Source organism: Lolium perenne, chromosome 3, assembly GCF_019359855.2.
Source record: "Lolium perenne isolate Kyuss_39 chromosome 3, Kyuss_2.0, whole genome shotgun sequence".
In the NCBI taxonomy this organism is placed as follows: Eukaryota; Viridiplantae; Streptophyta; class Magnoliopsida; order Poales; family Poaceae; genus Lolium; species Lolium perenne.
The window spans coordinates 253832407-253851340 of record NC_067246.2 but is presented as its reverse complement, the minus strand read 5'-3'; the positions used below and the strand labels follow the sequence as shown (position 1 = coordinate 253851340).

The window sequence follows — 18934 nt, the reverse complement described above, 5'->3', positions numbered from 1 at the left end:
AGTAGCAACTGACAATAGTTCTCGAAATATCACATCCTTTTTCTTTTCACCATTTAAATCCAATCTACAAAAAAGCAACAATGACAATACCAAGTGATATTCACATGCTATTTATCTTTCACAGATCGATTTGGACAAACATGTGACATATATTCACACTAAAAGGTGACAACATTTCATTGCTAGTCTGATTACAGAGTACAAATATGTTTCATTTACAAAACAAAGATGATCGTTGGTACTAACTACACTACTGGTACTCAGGTGCTAATCAACTCCAACCATCTCCAAAAGCTGATCATTGGATAGTTCATTCCTAATACCTAGCTACCAACTGCACTACTCCTACTAATTGCAAATCATCTGCAACTGCAACTACCTCTAACATTCTCCAAAAGTATTTTTCTACTTCTTCTGTACCATGCCATTTACTTGTCATTGAACCCAGGCAGTTGCTCTTCGACTTCTGGAAACCATGTCTCAATCACCTCAGACATGTGCTCAGAGCACATCGTCTGCTCAGAGCAAGACATGGCCTTTGCTGAGCCATCCCTCAGATATGCCATGGTAGAAGCCTGCATTTCGATCAGACAACGCACCTTGAAATCGGAATCCCACCTGATCACGAGCTCGGTTCCCTTGCGCCTGCACTCCACAGTCCACACCCAGATGCTGCATATCCAGCCTAGAACGAGGCGCAAATTTTCTGCTGCTTCTCCACCCCAGCAAGATCCATCAACGCTGCCGCCGCTTCCTCAATTTCTGCCCCTTCTTTCATCGCCGGCATCAGGCACCACCTCCCCACAACCTGAGATCCCTCCACCTCCATCGCAACCCCGGTCAACAGCTCCCGGGGCGATGTGAAAGACGAACGCGTCCGGATTTGGGGAGGACGCAGAGGCTCGCGGCCGGATTTGGGGAGGAGGATGCACGCGGCCGGATTTGGGGAGGACGCAGAGGCTCGCGGCCGGATTTGGGTAGGAGCAGGAGGCGGTCAACGATGGGGAGGAGGGTTTGCGGCTCGCCCAGGTGTGCTTTGACGAACATGTGCGGTGCGGCTCAACCGTGCCAGCGTGGAGCAAAACCAGAGTACACGTGGCCAAATCCGCTCACAAAACAGCTAACCAATGCCTAGGGGGGTATTTAGTCCGGTATTTGATACTTAGGGGGGTCATTTGCCCCACTTAAAACATAAGGGGGGTTACCGTCCCAAACCTCATACTTAGGGCGGGTGATTTGGACTTCTTCCAATATTTTCTAACTTTGAACAATTTTTATATTTAATAATTTTCAACTTTGAAAAAAATTAGTTTTAAAAAATTAAAATATATAAGTTTTTTTAAATCTGAAAGGTTTGAAAGATTAAACTGCCGGAGGAACCTATTTTCAGGGAATTGGAAGGTTTTAATGAGGTGGCTTGCAGCTGGTTTTATATATATAATTCTTTTAAAAACAAAAACCTGTTCCCACGCAGCTGGGCCGGCCCAACAGGGGTGCGCGAGGCACGCACGCGCGCGTACCGTTTCGCTTCCTTCGATTCAGAGGGAGGGAACTCGGAAACGCTACGCTCGTACCTCTTCCTAACAGTGCGAGCGAGCAGAGACGCGGAGGTTCCCGCCGGCGCCGTCTCCAGCTCCGGTAAGCCACCCCAAGCCCTTTTCTTCCTCCGCCAGTTTCCCGCAGTCCTCTCCCCATCTCGCCTCCCCCCTCCCGAGCCTCTACCTGGTGTGGTTCACACCGGCTCCCCTAACCCTAGATGTGACCGGGCAGTTGGGGAACGGCGGCGGTAGGGGAACATCGGCTGTAGGGGAGCGGCGGCGGGTGGTGGCCTCTCCCTGGCCGACTGCAAGTTGAACTCTTCTTGCCCTGTCCATGCCTCTCTCCAAATCAACCTGTTCGTGTGGAGGCATGAGGCAGTGACTTGCAATTTTTGTTTTGGTTCACTGATTGTTTGATTTTACTTGCATAATCCCGCAAAATCAGCAGCAACTCAGTCCAATTGAAGGTATATAACTTCGTATTTTCTACTCCATTTTGATGTGTGCCTGATGCGAATCGAATTTGTGAGATACATATGTGTTGTTGCATCATGTAAATAAAGTTTAGTTGATTATCAAGTATCCCAATAAAGTTTCTTTTTCTTTGTTGTTTGCATCATGTTGTCTTAACTACACTTGGTTTCCTACGAACAACCGAAGAAAAAGAAAACGGATATTGTTGACAAAGAAGTTTTTCAAGATGCCATGTCTTGCTCTAGCTTATCTTAGTACGCAAAGGGGACCGAGGGACCTAGGTTGTTTCAGTGATGATAAGGAGAAGGTTGCATATAGGAAGTACATATTGAAAAAAAACCTATGATGGGTCCGAGACAACTTGCTATGATAAGCTGCGCTTAACGAAAAGAAACTTCCATGATCTTTGTGCTATGTTGCATTATAAATGTGGTCTCAAAGATATCATTTTTTAGTTGGAGGTCGGAAGTGGTTTATGGGTATTGTACAGCAACACCACTTGGAAGATGTGTGAGAGGCAAGGTTTTCAAAGGCTTGGAGATTGCGCGGTCCGGTTGCTTAGTGCCCCGTCTCCTCACCTTTGGCAGGAGATTGGGCAAGGCGAGTCTTTGTCGTCGGATCGTTGTAGAGGGTGTGTCGTATGCCGATAGGCATGGTGTGTGTGCCTTGTTTGGCACTGTATCGGCTGTCTTGGCCTCTTCTATGAAATTGATAAGTGTTCGAGGGTGCATCCTCAAATTTTTTTTGGAAGTATTTTGGTTGGGGCTGTAAGGCGGCAGACTTGTCACTGCGCTTTGTGGTGGCTGTAAATTGGCTGCTAGTATATTTGATGCGTTAACTGTTCCCCGAGTGTCAAATTCATTTCCTAATTGCGGCGCATGCTTCATGTAAGATGGTAGAAGGTCTCTGTGTTTGCTGTAATAACGAGAGTCTTCCTTACTGATTTATTCCGGGAACCGCCAACATGGACTAATAACTCAATTGTGCTGGCTGGAATAGGTTTTGAATTAAGAAATTAATAGAAACGTGGAGGAGTGACCACTGAGCACTGTAGAGGGCTAGCATGAAGTAATAAGTACTCATCCAGTCTCTAGGCCCTCAAGTTCTTAGTTCCTGCCAAGTTCGAACATCAGAGGTTCCTTCTACCCATCCCCTCACCACGGGGTTATCAAACTGTCGATGGTGAATACTCTAGCCCCTGAAGTACACACCTTGAAGGAGTTAGCCTCTCATTGTCGGTGTGTCCTTCCCTTCTCTTTTGGACTGGTGTGGATTGATTGCCTTTGTTGGTACAGAAATGTGGCTTGCTTGGATTGTTCACAGAGTTTTGTCCTGGTCCTTTTATTGTTTTGAGCATTCTAATCTGAAATTTCTTTCTTAGATGGGTACTTCAATCCATTCAATTTGTTATGAATCTGAACTCACCACGTACCTCATAGGCCGCCCCATGGCATGAATAGACGGGAGAGATATGAGAAGGGTTTTAAGGAGATTTTCCCCCAATGTTAGTAGATGCAATTATGTGTGTCTCTAGATGTAGTTGGTGACTAGCAACCGCCCCATTTGGGCAGTATGTTCTGCATTGTCATTGTGCTTTGTCGTGATGTTGAATTGGAAGGTCATAACTTTTGATGTGTAAACAGTTCTCTGGTTCAGGTAAGATGCTGTTAGCTCTGGTTGTTTGCTTCTCAGCCTATAATATTTGGGTTGAGTACAAAAAAATGCCTGCAGTTCTGAGCTATTCTTGTTTGTTTGCTAATATTTGTTGTACCTGCAGTTACAGACTTGAGGTCACATTGGGTGCCTATTCTCACATTCGGCATTAGACCGCTTAACAGCAAAAAGTGCGAGATGCCTTCACATGGCTGTCAGAATGGTGGAGACCAAGCTTTTCATGGAAAATGTCAAAGCTGCGATGGTGTTGAAAAACCATCGCATTCTAGAGAGAATGGCGTTTCCCGGAAATAACACCATGGAACATGCAGTTTTAATGGTGATCATACTGATGCTTTATTAGTAGATGGGGTGAAAGGTTCTCTAGCAAGATCAGGACATATTGACAGTGCAGGTTGTGGTCATGATGGTTGTTTTCATGGCAATAATGGAAGTTGCATGGCCTGCGGTTATCAAGAGTCTGATAGAGAACACGGTGGACATGCCCTGGATAAAACGTTGACCAACGGGGGAATGATCCCTCCCTTGGCTATACGTTGTTAGGTAGGATGAGACTTTCCCGGTTTATTCGCCCCTGCTGCGAAATTACCGCGCATGGGGATTCGAACCCGGGTGGGCTGGCTGCGCACTCGCTTGCCTTGCCACTCAGCTAGAGCTCAGTTCCGTGGACATGCCCTGGATGATCTGTTCTTCTTTAACGATGAAGAGGAGGATGATATTGACTGGGAACCTTCTGCTTGCCTTCTTGAGAACAGATGGTTTTGCTTGAACTGTACGGTACCAAACTTGGACGAGGTTACACATTGCCAGGTAAAACCTTTTTCGTTCTTTTGAGTTTTGATCAGTTGGCCATAGAGCAACAAACTTTATCAGACTATATCAAGTTACATATGTTTGACGTGTCTACTTGGTTCTTTTTTTATACCCTAGATTGCCGTGAGCTTAAGGGGTCTGAGGTAGCTGGATATGATGATTTCAAAACTCACATTGTACAGACAGCTTTGGTATCTGCTGATACAGGTGCTGTTTCCTCTTGTAGCTATGTTTTTCCTGTACTTGCAGTTCATATTGTGAAGTATCAGATATCCATTATGAATATAACTGATTTCAGTATTCCCTTTCACAAACTTATCTGAGTGCACTGATAACCTCTTAATACAATTTTTAACTGCCTTTTGCTACTAGATCATGAGCACATCTACTTTCCACATCAAAGTTCACAACTCACATTCAAAATATTTTCTGTCTAAATCATGATTAACTTAAACCTTAGTACCACAACATTGACCGTGCAGCTGAAAACGTTGCAGAAGATATAAATTGAAAACAAGGATGGACTAGGGCTATGTTTGGTTTGAGCCCAAGCAAACCATGCAATAAATTTGTCAATATTAGCTAAAGTTCTGATTGTTGGTGTCTTGGCCAATGTTGGCGAGGAAATAGATTGGGAGTGGGCATGCCAAAAAGTTTGACAGCCATCCAATCAAGCCTAGCAATTTTTTCTTACCTAGTCTTAAATCTAGGGAAGGCTAGACGTGAATCCACCTTTTTCATACTTGGAATAATAAAGCTCGGTAAGTCTTACTGGAATAATGTTAGCATACCATGTAATACTTACATAATCAGACTGAAGAACCAAAATCTAAGAAAGCAAAAGATCCCTAGTAAACCCTATTTACTTAGAGCAATGCAAACTACGAATTAGCATCCCTAGACTCAGCTAAACAAAGCAAATATTACTAAGAAAAAAATGCTTGACTTTCTGTTTGCAGACAGGGGCAGGGGACCGCTCAACATTATTTGTTGGATTAGCAACATATTTATAATACTCTGTCACAAAGACTTTCCAAGTTAGCATCATTTGGTCCCTGGATCTGATTAACGACTCGTTTACACTTCAGAACAGCTATCTGGTTCAATGCAAACAGAACAAGACTCGTTGTCCCTATCTCATCTTTCCAAATATTTGGTCGACTGGCCAGCTGCATCGTCCTCCCAAGGCTGTAAAAACGTACATTAGCGTCTGAAGCCCCCTCTTCAATGTCATACAACTAGCGTGGCGGAGATTGTGAAACATTGGAATGATGATAGAGATGTAGGTGGAAAGTTATGACGCTTACGCATTGACTGAGTGTATTCAATCTTAGCACAGTAGATACCGGTGCTATTGGTGTGTGTATTTGAAGACTTCTCAACTGGTCACACTGTTTCTTGCATGCGTGTGTGTGTGTGTGTATTTTTCATGCATGCGTGTGTGTGGAGGAGATTGTGAAACATTGGAATGATGAGATGTAGGTGGAAAGTTATGATGCTTACACATTGACTGAGTGTATTCAATCTTAGCACAGTAGTTTAGAGCAATTGGGTGTAGACCACTGCGTTGATTTTTCATGCATGCGTGTGTGTGTATTTGAAGACTTCTCAACTGGCCACACTTTTATGCAGCATCACAACCGGTATCTACAGCGATTGGCTTTGATGAAAGAATGTTATTTCACAGTGAGGCAAGTTCGAACTAATGATTTCTGTAAATTTGAGCTAGTATATTGCATGATATAGTGTCCCTGCATCAAGGTTGAGCTCTCTTTTATCTCTTTGATTGGCATGGATGATCGTCATATATATTTAATTGCTCTTAATTGTGGTGTCGGTGAGCTGTTTTATTTGATTGTTTATTGTTTGTGTCCAGGAGATGCTTGTTCTGTAACACATTAAAGAAACAAAAACAAGAACTTATAAGAACACCTTTTTATGTTCTGTTTTTGCAATCAGGTAACTCATTTCACTTTTAGTTTGAAGCCAGGCCATAAATACTCATTTTCTTCAAAGCAGGTTGAAAATATTTCAAGATGGGATCTCAGTTTCTGTATTTACGCCTAGTATGTTCAGTTGAGTGATTTATTCCCTTCCAACATATAAGGTTTATAATAATTATTTCACAAAACTAGTTGCATATCAGAAGTTTGTTTTTATGTGGACCTGTCTTTTTGGCTTCCTTTATATTTTCTGTCGAAATGTACCATATGTAATTTTTGTTGAACTGACATCTCATATCTATCAGATCGAAAATAAACCAAATCCACATCCAGAAAGACCTGATCGTCTACGTGGAATTGCTGCTAGTCTGGCTGCTGCAGGTGAACACTAAAGATTAGTTCAATTATTTGGTACAGTTTTTTCAGCTTTGTGTATATTAAGAAAAACTAATGTGGAAAAGCTCATGCGTACAAGTTCTGTGGTTATTTAATTTAGATTTTTACGATTTGATGATAGTCTCTTCTCTAAGACATATTCCGAGCTTAAACAAACATATTGATGTGTCATTGTATTACAGTCTTTAGTTTTATTTCGAGGGCGTACAGTCTTTAGTTTGATATTTTACCTTTTATTTCAATACATGATCAGCGTGTCCCTTTTTACGTCTTAGCATTCCTTGAAAGCTTTCATTGTTATAATACTATTCTGGAATCTATGTGTAGTTACTTCACTTCAGATACTTACACAAATGGACACTCAGCATGTGCTGCAAAACTTGCAGCAGGTCTATGTGCTGATCTTGCTAGTTTGATACTGTCTGGGCTTGTCCGCAATGGCTTTGCACTGGTACTCTCTGATGATCGCATAGATTTTTTTTTTTCATCTCACCTTTTTGTGTGCATGGTGCACCATGATGGCATCTGGGAATTATTTATTAATCTGCTTTGCATTTCATTGGTACATGATTCTGACCATGCTTTGTGTCCTTGTCTACCGGAGGACAGGTGAGACCTCCTGGGCATCATGCTGGGGTAAAACAAGCCATGGGGTTTTGTCTACACAACAATGCAGCAGTGGCTGCATTAGCTGCACAAAAAGCAGGTGCCAAGAAAGTCTTGATAGTTGACTGGGTAATGCTAGTTACAAGTTGTCATTTGCCAGTCTCATCGATAGTATTCTTAACTGTTAATGCAAGATGTGCACCATGAAAATGGCACACAGGAGATATTTGAAGGGGACAAATCAGTGAGTTCTCAACTTCTCATCTTTATTTAGTTATATTTATGATTGCTGTCGGCCCTTTTTTTTCAGTGAAACTGAATTACTTTTCATTTTTTTCAGGTTCTGTATATATCATTACATCGCCATGAGGATGGAAGCTTCTACCCTGGAATTGGAGCAGCCCATGTGGTGGCTATCTTTGAAGTGTTTGTAGTGTTGGAATCATTTACCAATGGAACCAAAGGAAGTTATGGCCGGACCTGAATATGTACTACCTCCATAAAATAAGGCGCATAAATTCAGTCAAAAGCCACACAGTGCAAAGTTTGACCAAATTTATAGAAGAAACTACGAACAACTATGATAGTATAAAGCTATAGTATGAAAATATATTTCATGATGTATCTAACAAGATTATTTTGACATTGTAGGGGTTTATAGTTTTTTCGAGGAACTTGGTCAAACTTTACACTGTTTGACTTTTGACTAAATTATACACCCTGTTCAAAGGAATGGAGGTAGTATAAGGAAGGATATGCTTGTAGTCCATTGTATCCCCTGGTATCCGTTATTGACAGTTGTTTTCACTTGTCAGGACCGGTCTTGTAAATTGATCACTTCAGTAGGAACCAACTTTTCATGTCTTGTTTTTATTGAGATTCCCTCACAAGATTTGATAAATCTAACAGCTTGGGACCTGAGTTTAAATACTATATCAAACATCTGCTTTGTGTATTATTTAGGATGATGCATATGTAACATATATTTGTAGTAGTTCATTTTTGGTACTGTACAGCTGTAGTGCATCCAATTGGACTCCAACAATCTACTGTAACCAAATTCAGGATCTTTGTTGTCTCTTTTACAATTGACAATGACATAGCTCCTTGCCATTAAAGTTTGGTTTAAGGCATGTAAATTTGTGTCTCATTCTCGCATGCATATCACTTCAGATGGGAGTTCTGGCTGGTGAAGGATTCTCGGTCAATATACCTTGGAGCTGTGGAGGTGTTGGAGACAATGACTACATCTTTGCTTTTGAGCATGTGGTGCTTCCAATTGGTAATGATCGAATAGCGATATTAAGATATGTGCTAGTTAGTCTGCTTAAGTTTCTAATAGTCAACATTTCTCAACCCATACTATTCTCATTTTTAATCAGTGTTTTCTTGTCTTAACTTGGTATTCTAGATCCTTAATATAAATATATGTGGCACATGTATTCATCATAATGGAATGAAGATTTGTTTGTTTAATATGCCATGGTCCTATTTTTCTTTAAAAAGTATGTATGCCTACAACACCTTTTTTAAGGACACACAAATATTTTCTTTATTTCTGTTCATGCTTCCATGGGCAGCTCTCTTCGTGATAGCCCCCATTGCTTTTTTCATTGATGCTTTAGTCCGCACTGCGTATTCTTATTTTGGTGTTTTTTTTCCTGTATGGGTGCAGCTGCAGAATTTGCCCCAGACATCACCATTATATCTGCAGGATTTGATGGAGCAAGGGGTGATCCTCTGGGTTGTTGAGATGTAAGGTTTCTCCTAATTTTAATTGCTCAATTCTAAAAAGTACCTGTTGTTTCCCCCTTTTGTATATGTCTTCTGTTAGGCAACTGTGATGATTCTGGGACACATTTGTACATTCAAGGTGGAAATAGATGTCAGGACTTCAGACTTATGCAGAAGATTTTCTTTTCTTAGAACATAGCTGACCTTTTATATTCACATTATGTAGGAAACTATGTGTTGTTTGGCCTCCCTCACTTGGAGAAGCTAGTTTTTTAACCACATTCGGCCGTTTCTGTACTTATTTTCGTACCACCGAATCCACCAAACTTTGTCAGCAGGTCATTAGGTCTTAGGCTTTATATCACTGTTGCTTCTGTAGGGATGAACTCACTGGTATGATTGTGAGATATATTCAGTTTGTTTATCATATTTTGTGTTTGGCAGTAGAACTTACTCAAATAAGAAATTGATAAACTACTTATAAAAGGGTGGATTGAAAATCCAGTTTTAACTTTCAATCCTCGGCTTTGATATTATTCATTCATACTTGTGTGCTACTTGGGTCTTTTGGAGTCTTAGGTGCATCATTTTTCTGGTTGATATTCCAATGCACGCCAAATCATGTCAATCCCTGGCAATTTTTATTTAACCTGATCATTTATAGGTCACTCCTGCTGGTTACTCTCAGTCTCAGCTGGCATCCATGCTAAGTGCTTGTTCAGAAGGAAAATTGTTGATTATACTTGAGGGAGGGTAAGTACCCTATTCTTTCCTGAACTTATGAAGATGAATGGACGTTCAAAAGTAGACAAGACCTAGAATTTGAGATTTAAGCATGATTGTGACATTTAACTTCCATACTGTAAGACCATCGGAAATTCGATAAGAAACATGGGTGCAGATGCACCCTTTATCTCGCCATTGGTGGCTTTATCTGGACAGACCACCAGCGTTTTTATCTGGACGGACATTTTGCGTCTAGATTGATTAGGGTTGATGTATTTGCTGTTCTATTTCAGCAGGGACTGATTTATGAACAGAAACATGGCCCACCACATGCTAGCATTTAAGCCAGCAATCTCCAGTTATTTCTGGATGGGACAAACGGCATGCCAACGTTTATTGACTGTTTCCCTCCGCACCTACTAGCTATTACCATAGTCGGGACCGCTCGGGTCGTCCCCTCAAGGGCGACTCGGGGCGGAACCCTAACCCTCCCCGCCGCCACCTCCCTCCCCCTCCTCCCTCCTCGCCGTCCCCTGAGGTTGCCGCCGGCGAAGCCTAGCGCGGCCGGTGATGGGGGAGGCGGGGATCCGCGCACGGTCCCCTGGTGTGGCGGTAGGAGGCACGCCTCCGCGTTGGGGGGATGATCCCTGAACCTGGTGGTTGATGGCGGTGCGGCCATCTCATCCCGTCTTCGCCACGGCCTTGCCGGGCGGGCGGTGATGGGGGCGGCCGCGGCCTCGGATCCTGGCTGCGCGATCCTCTCCTCCCTTCCTCGCCTCGACATCGCCGAGCGGGTGGTGATGGGGGCGGATCTCGTGCTGCTCCTCAAGGACTGGGACCACGGCACCAAGGGCGGCGGCCCTGGATGGTGGTGACGGCGTTGACCTGGTGGCAGGTGGCGGGCGTCAGGTGTCGCTGACCGTGGCACCGCGGTGGTGGTCTTCTCTCTTGCCGGAGGAGATCGGCTAGTTGTGTGGCTAGCCGTGGCGGATCTCGCGATCCGTCGCCTAGCTCGTCGCTCCCGCGGGCGACAGGAGAGGACCCCCGCGCCGCCGCCCCTCTCGTCCCCACCCAACCCCCCTCCTTCCCTCGCCGCCGCCCGGAAGGCGACGCCGGCCAAAGGCTGGTCGTGGGCGGCGGCGGGGCCTCTCCTCCCCCGCGCGTGGTGAGAACGGCGCGGGCCGAAATCGCCAGGCCAGGGTGTCGCGCGGGGGCGGGCGCGGCGGCGTTGTTCTGCGGCGGCGTCGTGGCGACCACGGCGGCGAGGCTGCGGTCTGGCGGCTCCGGGCGGCGGCGGGCGGGACCTGGCTCCCGGGCTCGGCGGGTTGGCGGGCTCGATCTGGGCCCGCATGGGCCAGCTGGGGCGCCTCTCTCTGCGAGCGGCATGTGGCGGCAGCTGGTCCCTTGTCGGTGGTGGTGGCTGTGTGGAGGTGCTCGGGGCCGTTTGCTCCGAAGCTTGGTGATGGCCGGCGGGTGTCGGCGCCGTCCCTCCTCTCCCCGTCTCGTCCATCAGCCTGTTGCGGCGTCTCCGCGGAGGCTGGCATCTTCTCGGCTTGCAGATGGCAGCCATGAAGGCGGCTCGCTCCCTACGTGGGGGGCGGCCGGGGATGGGCGGGGACCTCTGGCTGCGAGAGTCGTCCGCCTCTTTACTCAGCCATCATCTTGTAGCGGGTTGACCGCTGGGGCTGGCGGATGCCATGGCTTCACAGATGGCGGCCATGGTGGTGACGCGCTCCCCACCCTGGGAGCCGTCGTGGCTGGGTGTTGAGCCCCTCTGTCTTGCCGTCAGTGGCAGCGGACGCTGCTTCCGTCTGTTCTGATGTGCCCCGTGGTGATGCAGATGGCGGCCATGGGTGCGGTCTCCTCTCCGATGTGAGGTGAGCCGTGGCAGTGGTGGTGGTGGCTTCTTTTGCCGGTTGCTAGACTCCGGTTTCGGGTTCTTATCGGAGCTCTATGGCATGTTCGGCGCAGGTGGTCTATGTGCGTGCTCTCGGCTGGCCTACCCTTCGGGTATATCGAACCCAGTGGGGTTGGGGTTGCCCTCGGTGGTGCTTTGTCTTTCGACTACGGCGGTGACCCCTGCGTGCGGTGTGGGTGCTCCATGCCCTTCGGCTCCATCCGGCGGCACACAGGCATCGTGGCGTCGTCTCGGCTACGCGCGACCTTTCGGCCACACCCTCGACACAGGTGGTGTCGGTGCGTAGTGTGGTCTCGAATGCGCGCCGCCCTTCGATTACGTCGATGGTGCAGTGTCGTTGTTGGGTCCCTTCGCCGTGTCCGTCAGGCTCTTCCTTGTGACCGCCGAGCTTGGGTCGCGATGAGTCTTCTCTTCGATCAACCGTCCCTCAAGGTTTTGCGGGGTGGTCTTTCCTTCTCCCCGTTCTTGTGTTTTGTTGGGGTGTGTGTTTTCCTTTTCTTCTCCTCTCTGTAACCCCCGTGTATTCTGTTCATTTGAACCTATCTTGTAGAGGCTGAAAAATCTCATAGACAACTTTGGAATATATTCAGGTGGGGATTCGTTCCCCCCGTTGAAAATTCAAAAATAAATAAATTCAGAGCCATCCTCTAATATATCGTTAAAATAATAAATAAATAGATTAATCTCTCCCTCTTCAAAAAGATGCCGCAGATTTATCTAAATTTAGATATACTCTATCTGTTAATTAAATATTATAGAAATACATTTAAACTTAGACAAATCTTCAACATCTTTTTCAGGATGGACGGGGTATATAACAATTGTGACACACAACATATTTAATGGCATTCCAATGTATTATTTGTATCAAATAATTTGTAGGCGCATGGCCCTATGAGCATAATATACACTAGTAGAAAAAAGGGCCTATAATCCCGGTTTAGGAACCGGGACCAACCGTCCGGGACTAAAGGCCCTCCCCTTTAGTTCCGGTTGTAAAACAAACCGGGACTAAAGGTCCCGCCACGTGGGCTGCTCGCGCGCGTCGAGAAAATGACGTTTAGTCCCGGTTTGTAACACCAACCGGGACTAAAGGTTATTTGTTAATTTTTTAATCTATTTTGTTATGCCCAATTATTTTTCGCTCCTCCTTTTTTCTATTTTTTTTTCAGAATTTCTAGTATTTCAGTTATTTAACTAGTTTAGTCTCTAACTACACTTAATCTCTAACTACTTATAATCTCTAGTCAAATTACTTACCCGTGGTCCAACTTCCCGCTCGGTCACCCATCCTCCCACTACTCCAGCACTAGCACGCTTAATTTCTAAGTTTCTTTTCCATCCCGCTTCCAAGTGCTTCGCGCGTATGTTGAGATAATAGTATCATATCAATCCTATTAACATGTTGGTTGATGTCACACTTATTTATTGTTCGAATTCCAAATAATTATTTTAATAAACAAAATTAATGACGTAATAACATGTTGTGATAATTATATTATAATTTTTTTATAAATATTATTTTATTAATTTGTATTATAATTGTTCTTTAATATTAAATTTTATAATAATTTTTTCCAAACTTTGAAAATCTATAAAATTGGCTAACTGTATGGTTAAGTAATAGTAATCTTTATGCATGATGAAATTATTAATTTATAAAATAAAAAAATATAAAATCCTTAATTTCTGGCAAAAACTAAAATCTTCGTGCTTTCATATTTTCATTTGGAATTTTGAGAATCTAAAAATTGGCTAACCGGGTAAACCCGGGTGAATTCAGATGTAACTTTTTCCCACGATGATTTTGATATATTATACGTTTTTTTTCGATGTCGTATGCAAAAGTTAATGTGGTTTTACCATTTTTCAAACCTTTTTTGCAAAAAAGTGAAAATTCAAATTTGTTAATTTTCCCTAATAGTAGGTTGCATAACATACAAGAATCTGAAAATATTTTATTTTTTGAATTTTCTATCATTTTCTTTTCTATTTTACAGTGTTAAAAAAGATGATCCACAGGGGGAGGGGTGGAGGTGCGTGAGGAGCAAAAAAAACCCAAAAATCGTTTAGTCCTGGTTCGTATTACGAACCGGGACAAAAGTAATACGAACCGGGACAAAAGGGTAGACCTTTAGTCCCGGTTGGTAATACGAACCGGGACTAAAGGCTTTTTTGCTCCAGAGACCACCCCTTTTGTCCCGGTTGGTATTACGAACCGGGACTAAAGATCCCAAACGGACCGGGACCAAAGGGTTTCCACGATGAACCGGGACCAGAACCCCTCATTGGACCCGGTTTGGTTCAAAACCGGGACTGTTGCTCCCAGAGGCTTGGGACGAAAGGCCTGTTCTCCACTAGTGATAGTTATGTATGTATAGATGATACAGTCAACATTTCAAGCAATATCCATATCAAATAATTTTTATACTCCCTACAATTTAAATTAATTAATTTAACTTTGCCTAGATACACATGTATCTAGGGTTAAAACACGTCTAGATACATCTGTATTTGGATAAAGTTGAGTCAATAGATGTTAAATTTGAAATAATTTGGATCCAAGGAAGTTTTATATTGCATATTTCTTATAATATCATGTTAACTATGCACAAACTACCTCATCGCGGTATATGTGAGTGTAGGGCAATCTCCTCTCGACGTGGCAACGTGAGGGCACACCGCACACGAATGATCGTCTTCCATCCTTGTCCAATGAACAACCGAACAGTGCCAAGCACGCCGTTATCTCGTATCTAGCATATGCGTGCAATTTCACCTTTGCCAACTATATTAGAGAATCCATCTATAAAAACTACTACCTCTGACTGGTTTTAATCGACGCAGACACTACACCATACTTGCATGCGCTGAACTCAGTCCACATCGATTAAAAGCGAACGGAGGGAGTACATATTACTCCCTAGAGGCGGAGCTATGTGTTATTTTGTCAAAAATCAGTAGTATTTGGTTCATTTACCCCTCAGCCCATGAAAAATTTAGCCAAAAATCAGTAGTTTTGGGTTCATTTACCCCTAAAATTAGTATTATTTTGTGCATTTGTCTCCCAATATGCCTCTGCACCCCATTCGCCCCCCCCCCCCCCCCACCACCACCCACAGCGAAATTTACGCACTATTTAGTACGTACACATAGAAAAGTTTTATGAAATGGAGGGAGTAGAATAAACGCTCGATGAGAAAATGACGTTCACTTTTTATTAGCAAAATATATGTCTACTCTGTGTTGCATTTCTGATTGCTGGTCCAGCCCATTGGTCCCTTCGTATTGCGAACTAAAGACCGCCAAACCGCTTGATGACGGCGGACAGGTTGCTCGCTAGGCAATGGCCGAATGAGTACTTCTGCCCCCTTTGCATGCCTAACCTGGAGACTAGCATGCATCTCTTCATCGATTGCCCGCACTCACGCCAAATCTGGGCGCGGGTTGCCTCGGTCGCCATGGCACCATCCCTGGATCCCCTCAGCTGGGGTGAGTCCACTAGATCGGTGGACTGGCTAGCAAGCCTCTCCGCGGGGCTCCCGGCGGCGGAGGCTTCTCGCGTCCGCTCTTGGAGTCTCCTGGTCCTTTGGCAGATTTGGCTAGAGAGGAACGCCCGTACGTTCAGGCAGCTCACCTCCTCTGTGGATTCCACGGTGGCCAAGATCACCGATGAGGCGGCCGCTTGGGACCTGGCGGGTGCGAAGATCCTCAGACCCCGCGAGTAGTCGGCTAGGGATGTGTTAGTTTTTCCACCAACAGGGTTTGGCTAAACCTGTTTGGATCGTCGTGGTAGCCGTCTCTGTACTTGTTTGAACTCCACTCTTCTATTAATATATCGAGCAGCTCACCTGCCGAATTCTCAAAAAAAAAAAAATTCTCCGCCGCTTGGTTCTGAGGCCTCGGGGCGTATGCATAGATAACTGGAATTTTTGACAGTATGCCTTAGGACTCGCAAACGTCACCAACCGCTTCGCTCGTTTCTGGCGATAGGCGGGGGCGCTCCAAATCTGGCATGGGCGTTGGCCCAATCTCCTTCCGCTTGCCGTTCCGCAGCTGGAAAGGGAGGGGATCCGTTCCTTCGGTTTGTAGTTATGGTTTGTCTTCTCTGATGTCGTTAGGGTGGTGGGAGCGACGTCCGGGCGAATAAATCTGCCTCGACTCCACTCTCATATCGGTGGTGACCTTCATGGTAGCGTCTCGGAGTTGATGACACTGTGTGCTTGTCGATCCTTCAGATCAGCGGCTTGGTCTTCTCGTCTTTCTTCGGATCTGACGAGATATGTTTCTCGGCGTGTCGCCAACGTTCGTCGTTATCTACGACGGCACTGGGGGCTAGGAGGAGGTGATTCTTCTGGAGCGAAGATGTTGGTCCGGAGGTGGTGGATCTGTCGTTCTTCTCCGACTTCTAGATGGGAGGCGGTGTATCTTGGTCCAAGATAGCACGGGGACGTCCCCCGGTCGATGTGCCACAACGACATGTGCACTGCTTGCAGCAGGCCTGTTCATCGACTCACAAAGCCTTGTTAGCGATGGTGCTTTATTGGATCTTGCGACGGTGGAGGTTCGACGTCTTTTCTAGTGTCTGTCTCGGTGACGGGGGCTGGAGTTGAGCGGTGGCCACTGGCTACGGTGGTTGCAGCAAACCCTAGAGATCGTTCTCTATTTTTCAATTTTTTAGGATTTTATCTGCAAATTCAGGATAATCACTTTATCTCGGTTTGTCTTTTAGTTTTCACATGTGTTGCATCATGTAACTTGTTTTTCGATTTATGAAATATGTGGATTGCTCTAAGAAAAACTGAAATTTTTGGCCCTTGGTTCTGATGGCCCGGGGCGGCCCCGGCCCTTCTTTTGTGAAATCTAATGCAAAGGATATTTTTAGGAATTATTTTATAGGAATCAATCTTACACAATTATTATACGAAATTTTCTATAGGATTTAATCCTATACATTTTCTATGCAGATCATTTAAATCGAAGGGGCCCATATGGGATATCTGTAGCTTGATTATGATCGGGATGTTTCATGTGATTCTTCTGCAGTGTTGTTTCATCGGTAGGCTCAGAGCATCTCCAGCCGTGTTCCTCAAAGCGTCACTCAAACAACACCGGATTAATCGTATGGAGGACTTGTTTCGTTCGTGTCGTGTTTGGGGGACGTCGCTCCAACCGAATCCCCCAAACAAAATTTCAGATTTTTAAAATTTAAACAAAACAATGGAATTCATTCAAACTTGCTATATTTTTTTATATTACATGGATTTAAACGAAATTCAATGAAATTTAGACTAAACCTTAATCTAGTAGTACTTGCGGCGGCCAGAGAGGACGTAGTACCGGTGGAAGTTATACATGTCGTCGACGATGACGTCCTGCTTGCTGCGCTCGTCGGGTTCGTCGATGGGCTCGTCCTTCACCGCGCCGCTTGGTACAGCCTCGCTGTCGCCGGTGAGGTCGACAAGTGGCTTCCCGGTGTCGCGGATGGACATTGCGATCGCCAAGTCGAGGTCGCCCCTCTAGGCGTCCTATTCGTTCAGCGGCATCGCCACCGCCACGTGCAACCTTGGACAGTCGTCGGGGTCGTCGTTGGTGGCAATGAGTCGTTGCTGGCGCTCGTACTCTGCCAGCTGTGTCGCATTCAGGGCTTCCTCATCGTCCTGCTCCTCCTTCACCTTCGGCTTCTGGATGAGGAGGGCGCCGCCTGTGCTCCTACCGGCTAGCGCTGTTGCCGCCGCGCCTCGGATTGACGGGCGGTGTCGCAAACTCCGACTCGTCCTTCACCTCGCGCTTAGGCACCGTCGAGGGCGCGACGTGGTGCGACGAAGGCGCCGATCGCGTCGGCCCTGACGAAGAAGAGTTGGAGGAGGACGAGTACGTCCTCCTTGGCTGCCAGCGTGCTGCGGGCGTAGGAGATGGTGGCGGTGACGGCGGCATCTCCAGCCTGGGCGCACCGTTTTGGATGCTATCGACGACGTGCTCCAGGGTGCACCCGGGAACGCCCCAGAAGCGGAGGCGCCCCTCACTGTTCCAGGTGTTCCGCCGGTCGATGAGGCTGGCGGTGCTTTTCATCTCGGCGTCGTGTTGCGCCTGGAATTAGTCTGTCCACCAGGCGTCGTTGCCGATGGCAGCCCAGGTTGGATCAGCTCGCTCCTCGGTGGTGAGGTGAGCCCGCCAGGTCCTGATCACGTCCCTCCAGTGCTCCGTGCCTTGCGGTGGCGGCAGCGGGACACCGACGCCGTTGACGACCATCCTCCTCCCGGCGTTGCTTGGCAGGCGCATGTCCGGCGGGACATGATATCCCACGCGGTACAGCGCCCACGCCTCCGCCACGGTGAGGTTGCCGTGGCCGAAGCCGTTCACCGCGACGCTCTTGCGGGATGACGACATTGGGAGCGGCGAGGGAGGAGGAGATTGGGAGCGGCGAGATTGAAATAGGAAAGGATGGATGGACACTCTTATTGTACAGCGGCGGCAGGCGAAGCGGCAGCGGGGCCTTGACCGCAATAAACGCCGGCGCGGATGGCCACACGGCCATGCATGGCGAGACGTGTCACTGTGTCACCTGGAAAAGCTGAACGCTATTAGCGTCGCTTGACCAGAGGGACGGGGTTTTAGGCTTACTATAGATCGGAGGCTGTAGTACTTTGACTATGATTTCATCCATGCTACTTTGCCCAGTTCTTGTTCTGAAGAAACAAAATTCAGATAAAGATATTTATTATTTAGTACTAACATATATTTACAAATATCTATGTAAAAATTGAATAATTTATTTGTTCTAGTCTTCTAGATAGTTACAATTTCAATGTTGTATATTTAGCCAATACGTGCATAGCACGTAGACGTTTAATAGTATTGGTCAAACCTGCTTGACATATGTACAAATGGAGACACCCGCGCCATATGTCACCGCGCAGATCATTCTCCCCACTGACGTATCACCCTGAATTCAATAGCACCATGCATATATTCAAATTTAAAAGTCAAACTTGGTTAGTACTCCTGGAATTATAAACCACCACCCATCTGCATCTGCATTTCCTGTGATGGGGCACATGCTCTTATCTTCTTGGACGATTAGGCGGTGTCATTCATTTTCAAGTTTCACT

At 45.8% G+C, this 18934-nt stretch overlaps 1 pseudogene; it reads left to right on the top strand.

The window, feature by feature from the left end:
- Positions 1-1552: 1552 nt before the first annotated feature.
- Positions 1553-17124, top strand: LOC127340116 (histone deacetylase 15-like; annotated as a pseudogene).
- Positions 17125-18934: the final 1810 nt, after the last annotated feature.